The sequence below is a fragment of the Dreissena polymorpha genome, chromosome 1 (assembly GCF_020536995.1).
Source record: "Dreissena polymorpha isolate Duluth1 chromosome 1, UMN_Dpol_1.0, whole genome shotgun sequence".
Taxonomy (NCBI): Eukaryota; Metazoa; Mollusca; class Bivalvia; order Myida; family Dreissenidae; genus Dreissena; species Dreissena polymorpha.
In genome coordinates, this window is record NC_068355.1 from 27,024,424 (window position 1) to 27,035,082 (window position 10,659).

Here is a 10,659-nt window from a genome sequence, read left to right on the forward strand (position 1 = left end):
ACCTAAGAGCTTAAGCCTTTGTCACAGACGTGACCAATACCCCAATAGCCACAGTGTCTTCACAAAAAACAGCGGACGCTATATAATGCTCAATGTTTAAAACGCACTAAGTGACCCCGTGACCTAGTTTTTGACCCGGCATGGCCCATGTTCAAACTTGACCTACACATCATATAGATACAACTTCCGACTAAGTGTGTTGAAGATGGGATGAAAACTACTTGAATAAGAGAGCGGACACCATGCTCAATGTTTAAAACACACTAAGTGACCCCATGACCCAGTTTTTGACCCGGTACGAACCGTATTTAAACTTGACCTATACATCATCTAGATACAACACCGACCGACAAGTTCACTCCTATATATCCCCCTAAACTTTGTTTGTGGGGGCATACAAAATTATCATTTGGCAGGTACAGATAATTATCTCCCTTAAAAGCTTATTACTTCCCCTGGATTGTTTTTTTGGACCTATGACCTTTAAGAATGACATGGACCTTCACCTTTCACCACTCAAAATGTGCAGCTCCATGAGATACACATGCATCCCAAATATCAAGTTGCTATCTGAAGCGACATATAAGTTATGAGCATTTTTCAAAACCTAAACGCAAAAGAATGACGCCCTTGTCAAAAAAATAACCCACTTTCATACCAAAACACGCTTAAACCAACATAAAACTGTGTTTTTTCTGAGTTTTTCTCAGCAAAAGTTGGTTTTTGCTATTAAAAGCGAGTTTTATGTGCGCTAAACTGTGCTTAACTGAGTTTAAAGTTGGTTATTTTAAGAAGATGTGTGTTTAAGCGAGTTTTTTTCTGTAAGGAGTCGGTTTTTTGTGTGTCAAAAGTGAGCCTTTTTATTTATGAGTTGGTTTATGTGTGTTTAAGTGTGTCTTTTTGTTTTATAAGCGAGTCTTTTACAACAGAAGTTGGTCTTTTTTTAAACAGAAGTGGGTTTAAGTGAGTTTAAATTGGTCTTTTTGTAAATAATTTGAGAGCTGAAACCAGGCTAAAAAACTCACTTTAACACACATTGAAAAAATAATACTCATCAATAAAACAATAATTCTTCAACTAGGTCTTTTTTTCATGTTTATAGCCATATATAATACAAGTCAATTGTAAAGGGGCTTTTTTACAGCTTGTTTGCCATTGTCCCTATTGTACATGTGTGTGCTCCCCATAATTTTTTAGTGAATATTGGATGAAAATGGCTCTTTCAGAACATCACAGGTTCACAGATGGACAACAAGTATCACTGCCAAAAACTATAATAATGATCAAACTTTGTTTTATACCTGAAAATGAAAGAGTTTGTGTTTCACTTTGATTTTTTTCTTTATATTTGTTTTTATTATTAACAATATCTTATGATTGTTATATGTCTTAAAATTATTATATTTTTTTAAATTTTAAAACAATCTTATATGATTGTTTATATTTGTTTAAAACAGTATTTACTTGTTAAATCTGCATATTTAAATAATTATGGTATTGGAAACATTTTTTTGGAAATAATCTATTTATTTGTGTATATAAGTTATGCAAGATTTTGATATTTTCATATGATACCATCATATCCATTTTCTTAATTTGCAATAAAATAATAAGTTGCCAAACATGACCTGTGTTACATAAACAGTCAACAAAATAACAAGACTACCTAAAAACACCCCTTTTCACACCACTAACAATAAACAGATAACAATATGTCAGGCATTCAGAGCTAAACAGGGTACTGATTATCTAAGATAAGGCTACTGATAGGGGTTGCCCAGACATAAGGCTGGAATGAGGATTAAGACTTTTGATTGGTTCAAATTTTTGCACAGGAAATTATTTGAAAACAACAACTTTTGAAAAACAAGCTGGTTTCAGCAATTGAATATTGAGCTAAATATAATAAACATTAAGACTTATAATTGTTCTGTAAAATGTATTGAAATACTGTCAGCATAAAGTATTGTGTGATGAAAACAATGTGTTTTTTACTACAATTTGGAAATCAACAATAAGTTTGTTGGAAAAGAGGTTCAACTGTGTTTTTTTTGGAATACTGAAGAACAGTTTTTACAGGTTTGTATTGTCATTTCTTCATACTTTTTTTATTTAGTTTATTGAATTAATTATGATCATTATTATATTTATGTATTGTCACTGGGAAATGTAAATTGATAAGTTAATGTATTGCAATTTAAAGGAAAAACAACACATTTTGAAGCAAAAATAGATAAACATACACATGACAAAGTGTAAATGCTGTGTACAGTAAATTATTGTGGTTGTGTTTTATGATTATTGTCATCTTTATTGTTATTGATAGATATTTCTGGTTATTACTGAACAGATTTCTTTCCCTCATATTTAATGAGAACTTTTATATTTTAATTTTGAAGGTTAAACTCTTGCCCCAAGAGCAAAAGGGGTAATCATACTACCTGATGTATGGACTTTTACACCAGGCTTTTACCCTGCACGAGCTGGCCAACTTGGAATACGGACAAAACCCCTCCCGGATAAAAACCCTCCCGTCATTTTCATAGGGGGCGGACGAAACCCTCCCATGAATAAACATGGGCGGACAAAAACCCTCCCATGAAAAAAACGGGGGAGGACAAAAACCCTCCCATGAAAAAACGGGACCGGACAAAAACCCTCCCGTAAAAGAAACACTAAGTGTTGCATTCATTAATCCTATAAAATTACCCATTGTGTGTATTGTGTTTTCAGGGGTATGAAATTGAAAGAAAATATGTAATCATTAACTGTAAACATACCGCTTTCTAATGTGCATATATATCCGATAATCCAATATAATAACAACATCAATTAAAACATAAAATGAGGCCATTTATAAACAAGTGAATTTAAATTTAGATTGAATGCAATACGATACAGTGCAACGATTAGTCGCGTCATATGCTCATTCATGCAAAACACGTGCTTTCCGGGAAGTTTCTGAAAACTTTGCGAAAATGAAAGTAAAATTCTGTTAACAACTAAGAATTCGTTAGCATGTAACTAATTTGTCTTAATTACTTATTTAATTTTGCTTCGACTGTAACGTTTTCAATTGCATTTTTGCAGACAATATATAAAGCATACTGTATTGTCAAATATGTCAATGATTCAGTTATTTAGGCCCACTTATCAGCTAATCATAACAATTAACTAGTTAATGGCATACAATAATATGTATCAAAATAGCAAACTGTGAATCTGCAACTGCGGACAAAAACCCTCCCGTGAAAGCAATTAAACACCGACAAATGTAATTGCTTCACACATTGTTGCATTCATTAATCCGCAAAGTTTACTCAAAATATCAAACTGTGAATCTGCAACTACTTTTAGTTTTTAAGTAGTTTAATCACAGAATCAATTAAAAGCAATTAAACGCCGACAAATGTATTTGCTTCACACAATGTTCCATTCATTAATCCGAAAAAATCACTCAATGCTGACAACACTTGTTCAAAATATCATACTGTGAATCTGCAACATATATAAAGCAATTTGTTTGTGTAAGGGCACACAAGTGTCTACAATGTTGGTTTTTGTTTATCAATTGATTATGCTTATTTGTCAATGAAAGTAACATTATACTGTCTAGACTTCATAATACTTGTTATAAAACGAAATAAAGAATGTCTTGGGAAGCCTGTGTCCGCCTCTGTTATTTTTGCGATGATGACTAAAAAAGAAACACGACTTTGATGTTCTTAATGCACTGGCCAGAGCACAATTTGATATTTTATATATTTTATAGAAACACCCTACTTGTTATTCATACTAAGTAATCATAAATATCGTAGTTCTTATCATACTAAGTTATAATACAAATCTTAGTTCAAACATATATAATTGAGTCAAATGGGTGTAAAATAACAACATTTCAATTCGGAAATATTTTAATTAGTCATTATATAGTGTAATGTTACCTACTGAAGTGAAGTCTCTATTACAAAAAATAAATATCTCGGATAACCGACAACAAAATACAAATGTCGGAAATGACATTCGGAAATGACCGATTTCGGATTAAAAATTCATAAATAATTGTTGATAGTTGAATTCGTGGCTCAGATTTCACGGGAGGGTTTTTGTCCGGTCCCGTTTTTACATGGGAGAGTTTTTGTCCTCCCCCGTTTTTTTCATGGGAGGGTTTTTGTCCGTCCCCGTTTATTCATGGGAGGGTTTTTGTCCGGCCCCTATAAAACTGACGGGAGGGTTTTTATCCGGGAGGGGTTTTGTCCGGCATTCGGCCAACTTGAGGGGAACTGAAGTGGGCAAACCTCGCCCTGTCATTGAACAAGAAAGCTGGATTTGTTGAGAGGTAAAACTGGTTATTGCATTTTAAAAGCGTTATAATTCTGACAAATGTGACAATTATTTTTAGAGTTTGAAATGTGATGAAAGTAAATTACAAGCTTTGGAAAATTACCAATTGTAAATATTTTGTCAAAACTCCTTTTCTTTTTTTGGTTCCAGAGTATCATTAAAGCTGAAATCCAGCATGAAACCAGGGAGGTGAAGGCCATCGCACAGGCCATGTGACGACTATTCACTCCCCACCAGCTTGTGACTTGTTCCATGAAGGGAGCAACAACTACAACGGGGTCACCAAGACCATGCCTCCCCGCTGAGAGAAATGCAATCATTGGTACTTTTTCTTCATCATAAAAATTTGAAGTACCAGTTATCCGTATAGAAATTCAATACACAACCTACAAATATTTTTCAGATCACTTACTGTTACAGTCGCATAAATGATCATTATATTACATCATTTGTGAAAAGGGGGAGTTTTTATTATCCAAGTGACAGTTAACAATAGTTTTTTTTAATTCATGAAGACAGGGATTGAATAACATTGTCTGTGTCTCTAGCCACTGTCTCCAGGACAATCAGTTCTAAACTCATTTGTGTTGACTTCCTTAATATGCAAATATTTAACCTCTTTTTCTGGCTAGAGTATTTTCTATTTAAGAACAGATTTTGTTTTTTTGGCATGTTTTTTAAAATGAATAGTCTATTATATTTTTTCAGATGTCATAGCCAAAACCTTTGACAAGCCTCTGGTTGATGTTGAAGAAAAGATGAGAGGTTGTTTAAGGCGTCTGCGGCTGATGCACAAGTAGACTGAAGTCTTTGTAAATAAAATGTGCTGTTAAAATGATTATTTAACCATTGTTTTAACTTGTTATATTGATTTGCACCTGTTTCAACAACATTAACTTATTTTTATGCTCCCGGTAGGGTCTCATATAACTGTCCGTCTGTCTGTCTATCCGTCCGAAAACTTTAGCATTGGTCATAACTTTTGCAATATTGAAGAAAGCAACTTGATATTTTGCATGCATGTGTATCTCATTGAGCTGCACATTTTGAGTGGTGCAGGGTCAAGGTCATCCTTCAAGGTCAGAGGTCAAAATCCAATGGAAGTAATAAGCTTTAAAGAGAGATAATTTCTATACCTGCCAAATGATAAATAGAAATTTTATTTCAAAACGGCGCAGTAGGGGGCATTGTGTTTCTGACAAACACATCTCTTGTTTGTACTTATTCCATACAATCTTCCTTTTTTCAGTTCTTTCTTTGTGTTCAATGTTATGTTATAACACTATTATATTTTATTATAACAATGCCATGTCTGTCAAAATAGTTTTATCATGCTGTGCAATGGATATATATGTAAAATTTTATGTTTTATCGTTTAAAACAGTAAATAGAATTTAATTTATGATATTTTTGTTCTTATCATAAAAAAGTTTTTCAGTTTTCAAGTGGGTGAAAAGTTGGTTTTTACTGAGCATTTAACAGGTTTTAAAGCTAGTTTTAACTGCGTTTAATCTGTGAAAAGCACACATTTCGCTCACTTAATGCTCAAACAAAAACCCACTTTTAACTCGCTTAAGAACAGGAAAAACCGTCTTGATGTGTAGAAGCGGGTGTATATCCAAAATAAAGAAGGAAAACACACTTACTTTTAACCAACTTAAGTTGGAAAAACGCGGTTTTAAAGCGTATTTTAACTGCGTTTAATCTGAGAAAAGCACACATTTAGCTCACTTAACACTCAAACAAAACCCCACTTTTAACTCGCTTAAGAACAGGAAAAACCGACTTGATATGAAGAAGCGGGTTTAAAAGCCAACATAAAGAAGGAAAATACACTCACTTTAACCAACTTAAGTTGGTTTAAGTTGGTATAAGACGGTTTTAAAGTAAGTTTAAACTGCGCTTAATCTGTGAAAAGCACACATTTAGCTCACTTAACGCTCAAACAAAAACCCACTTTTAACTCGCTTAAGAACAGGAAAAACCGACTTGATGTGTAGAAGCAGGTTTAAAAGCCAACATAAAGTAGGAAAACACACTCACTTTTAACCCACTTAAGTTGGTTTAAGTTAGTTTTAGTTGGTTTAAGTTGGTATTAGAAGGTATAAGCGTGTTGGTTTATGATAGTGAAATCCAGGTTTTACCTACAAAAAACCAAGTCGGTAAGCAAAAAGTGTGTTTAAAAGACACGCTTTAACCCGGTGCCAATACCGCAGGGTTTAACACGGTTTTAACACGGATTAAAACCGGGTTATTCCCACTTTTTTGACAAGGGCGTACGGACGGAATGACGGACGGACTGACGGACGTACAGACGGACGGACGGATGGACGGACAGACAAACAGACAGAGGGACAGTGCGATCACTATATGCCCTCTTGGGGGGCATAAAAATTGTAATTTTCCAAAAATATTCATACTTTATTAGTACATGTTAACCAAAATTATGAGTGAGCTTTCTTATGATACCATAAATGGTGGAATTGCAGGCGATGGGCTGGTTTATGTAATTATGTGTTACTGATTTGTTTTTTGCTTGTGATTAAGTAAAGACAGGGCATTATTGCTAGATATTTCTTCTGAATAAAAGTCACTTTTTGTTGAATACTTTTTAATTTGTAAACACATAAATATAACATACTGTAAATGTTATTTTACTGTTATAATAATTCCTTAAGTACGGTATAAAGAGTAAAACCTGTTAGTGTTGCTGTATTATTAGTATATACAAATCAAGACTACCAGATCCATGACATGTAAAGGAATTCATAAATAGGAGCTATTAGTCAAAGCATTGATTATCAAAGCGCTGAAGGCACGGAAGTTGTTTGCTATTGCATAATCTTAGACACAACTGAGTTTTCAAAATTATGGTATTATGCTTTTTATAACGCAAGTTTGAAATGCACAAAACCAACTCAAATTTATAAAGAGTGTGTCTTAACACACAGGTCGAGATGTGTTTGCACTGTTTATCCTCCTATTTATGTTATAGAGATAACTTAGACAAAATACCAACAGTATGTCTCTTTTTTATGTTCTGAAAGCATTAAAATATGATGAAAATGGTATCATCAAAACCAGTTAACATAAAATAAAATTTGCAATCCCCATCATATAAACTGAATACTGTTGAACTATCAAATACCTACATGTATCACACTTAGAATATAATTTTATGATTGAAATTCCCTTTACAAAACTTTTTTTGGACACCATATCCAATTGAAATATACATTGAATAAGAAAACAAAAAATAAATCTGCCAGCAGTAGTTTTTACTTACGAATTAGTTACTCATAAAGACAGCACTGTTTACCCTTAATTTGTTGCTGATGCATTACTTGTTACCCTAATAGTTCACACGGTGTCAGCTGTTTTACCCAGCTTTCTGATGCATTACTTGTTACCCTAGTAGTTCACACGGTGTCAGCTGTTTTACCCAGCTTTCTGATGCATTACTTGTTACCCTAGTAGTTCACACGGTGTCAGCTGTTTACCCTTAATTTGTTGCTGATGCATTACTTGTTACCCTAGTAGTTCACACGGTGTCAGCTGTTTTACCCAGCTTTCTGATGCATTTCTTGTTACCCTAGTAGTTCACACGGTGTCAGCTGTTTACCCTTAATTTGTTGCTGATGCATTACTTGTTACCCTAGTAGTTCACACGGTGTCAGCTGTTTTACCCAGCTTTCCGCCTTTAATGACCTCTACATAATGCAAGCAGGCATGAATGAATACATTGGAATATTTTATAGGCTGATTATAGGCTCCTCTTATTTGCCTGTTTACTGTATTTGTTTTTTTAATTCAATTTAATATTGAAATGCATTGTGTTAAAATATGTTATTTGCAACTCACAATGAGATTTTAAAAGACCCGCATCATGCAAAAAGGAGTCTTATGCAATATGCACCCATCATAGTTATACACCACCCAGCCTGCGCATCTCTCAGTCTGGTCATGATATACACAATAACATTTGTCCTACAGTACAGGCAACGTGTACTTTGACAAACGCCACTGGTTGCGGTGTTCATTTTAAGGTGTTCGCTTACCAAACGACCCCCGCGATGGGTGTTCAGATAAAATATTCGCGGGGGCCGTTTTCCATAAGGTGGACACCGCGAATCACCGCGGACCAATAATATCATCCGCGGTGTTCATCATGTTGGCTAGAAATAAAATAATTAAACATAAACGTAGGTCGGTACCAATTTGCAGAAAGAATCTACCATGCGTTTGAATGTTATAGGTGTCATTTGGTGTCTAAAAATTAACAACGATTACGAACAATCACAATCGATTACCGCATACATGGAAAATTCCCGTCTCTGTCCATTAACCGATAATCCCGAGATTTCCGATTTCATTCATATTCTGGTCAATGTTGACAATAAAAGTGTGATAGAAATGCAAAAATCAAAAACGTTCGCCATATCTCTAAACTATCAAATGAATTTCGGCATATATGTTTCTATTTAAAGATTTGATGAAATAAGCGCCCAATCAGAACAGGTGTATTCCAACATTCGTTTATCCCCTGACACCTAGTGCGCGCGTTGTGTAGAGTTCATGATATTTTCATTTTCTTTGTTCTGAACCATAAAAAGCGCGCGAAAATTGGCGTGGGTGTATTTATTTTTTACACAAAATCTTCGTAGCGCAGACAACATTGGGATCTTTTAATTTCAATTTAAAGTGTCGTAGTGAATTTCTAATCAAGTACCGGGTAGCTCGCAAATGATATGGAATAGACATTTCATATGAATAAAATAAAAATCAAACACGCTGTTACACGCTATATTTAGATTTCATGCAACATGTACAAGTCATTTTCTGGAAATCGGGAGAAATGAAACCCAATTTTGTGAAAACAAAAAGGGCAATTGCATTGATTAACACCATAAAAGTTAATCGTATTGATCATCTAAATGCTTAGTTTAAGTTTCCTACTTAACGTTCTGCCCGAGTTTAAGTACGCATAAATGTGCACATAATATCTACATGTACATGAAGTATATGATTTTATTTTGTACATGTACATGTACATTTAAAACGCATGATTGAACCTCGCAGACAGGTGTTTACGGTGGCTGCGCAGCATCGCGGTGATCACGGGTGTTCCCATTAACGATACCCTGCAATCGCGGCGATTTCGGGTGTTCGCCAAACACTGCGGTCAGTAGAGTGTCTGGCCCCCGCGAAATGTCACCCATCAGGAAAATTGAACACCGTGGGCACGCGTTTTTGTCAAAGTACACGTTGCCTGTACTGTACCTCTTTGATCTTGAAAACCAAAAAAACAAGGTTAGCAAAAACACGGTCAAAGTAAGTATTCAATTAAAAGAAATATAAATGCAAAGCGGCTTAACAGGTAAAAAAAAACTACTCCTTTAAGAAAAACATGAAAACAGTCATTTTTTCAGTCAGTTTCAATTAACAATTAACCTCTCTTAAATGTAGTCAGCTACCATATTCACATGCCCCCTATCCATTAAGTATTAATATTTCATAAAATCTGGTTGAAGTTTCTTTAAAAATAGATTTCAGTGATGTTTTTCTTGCAGCTTATTAGCAAATTGAGATTGGAAGTCAACATGGAAACAAGTGAAATATTTTGTTTTAATTTATCTGACCAAACAGAGCACTGATTTCATATGAAACTAACAACACTCAGTAGACAAAGCCATTTCTTTTCTTTTTTTAAGAATCAACTTTTATTCGCTATTTCCTAGCAATTACAAGCTTAAATTTAAATTTTATATGATATAAATTTATCGTACAGATTTTATACAAAGCATCACACCCACATTGAAAAGTTATGTAAATCCTTATTAACGCATCAATAAACACAGCAATTTGTTTGCCCAATTGGGAAAAGTACGGTACCAGCCCAATTGGGGAAAATGTGCGCTAAAAACCCTTAAATTGTGAAAATTTAGGTTCAAACCATACAGCTGAATAGGGAAACTAACTTACTGCATTTTATTTTAAAAGAATGGTCATGGTATTGTTGGCTGTCATGTTGTGGGCCATTAAGGAAATAAATCATCTTCTGTTTGTGTTTCAACTTTGACATGCCATCTTGTTTTTTTAACTTTTCTGCATAACGTAACTTTCAAGATTGTCTAGTATCTGCTATGTTAGCGCGTCAATTTGTAAACAGCAAATTGCTAGAAGAGAAACTCACCAATTAAAAGCTAGTTGCCCAGCAGGACTAACAACTTTTGATACATGTCCAGGTCTAAATCTTATAGCGCCAACAATAATATCCAGTGATGATTAAGCCTGTCTCTGCTCAAAAGACACTAC

The 10,659-nt window shown here is 34.3% G+C and overlaps 1 long non-coding RNA gene across 1 annotated transcript; it reads left to right on the forward strand.

The window, feature by feature from the left end:
* The first annotated feature begins 2,652 nt into the window (after positions 1 to 2,652).
* LOC127865008 (uncharacterized) lies at positions 2,653 to 5,678 on the forward strand. Its single transcript, XR_008042448.1, has 3 exons — positions 2,653 to 4,339; positions 4,495 to 4,666; positions 5,053 to 5,678. It is a non-coding gene; the product is annotated as an uncharacterized LOC127865008 (long non-coding RNA).
* The last annotated feature ends 4,981 nt before the right edge of the window (positions 5,679 to 10,659 follow it).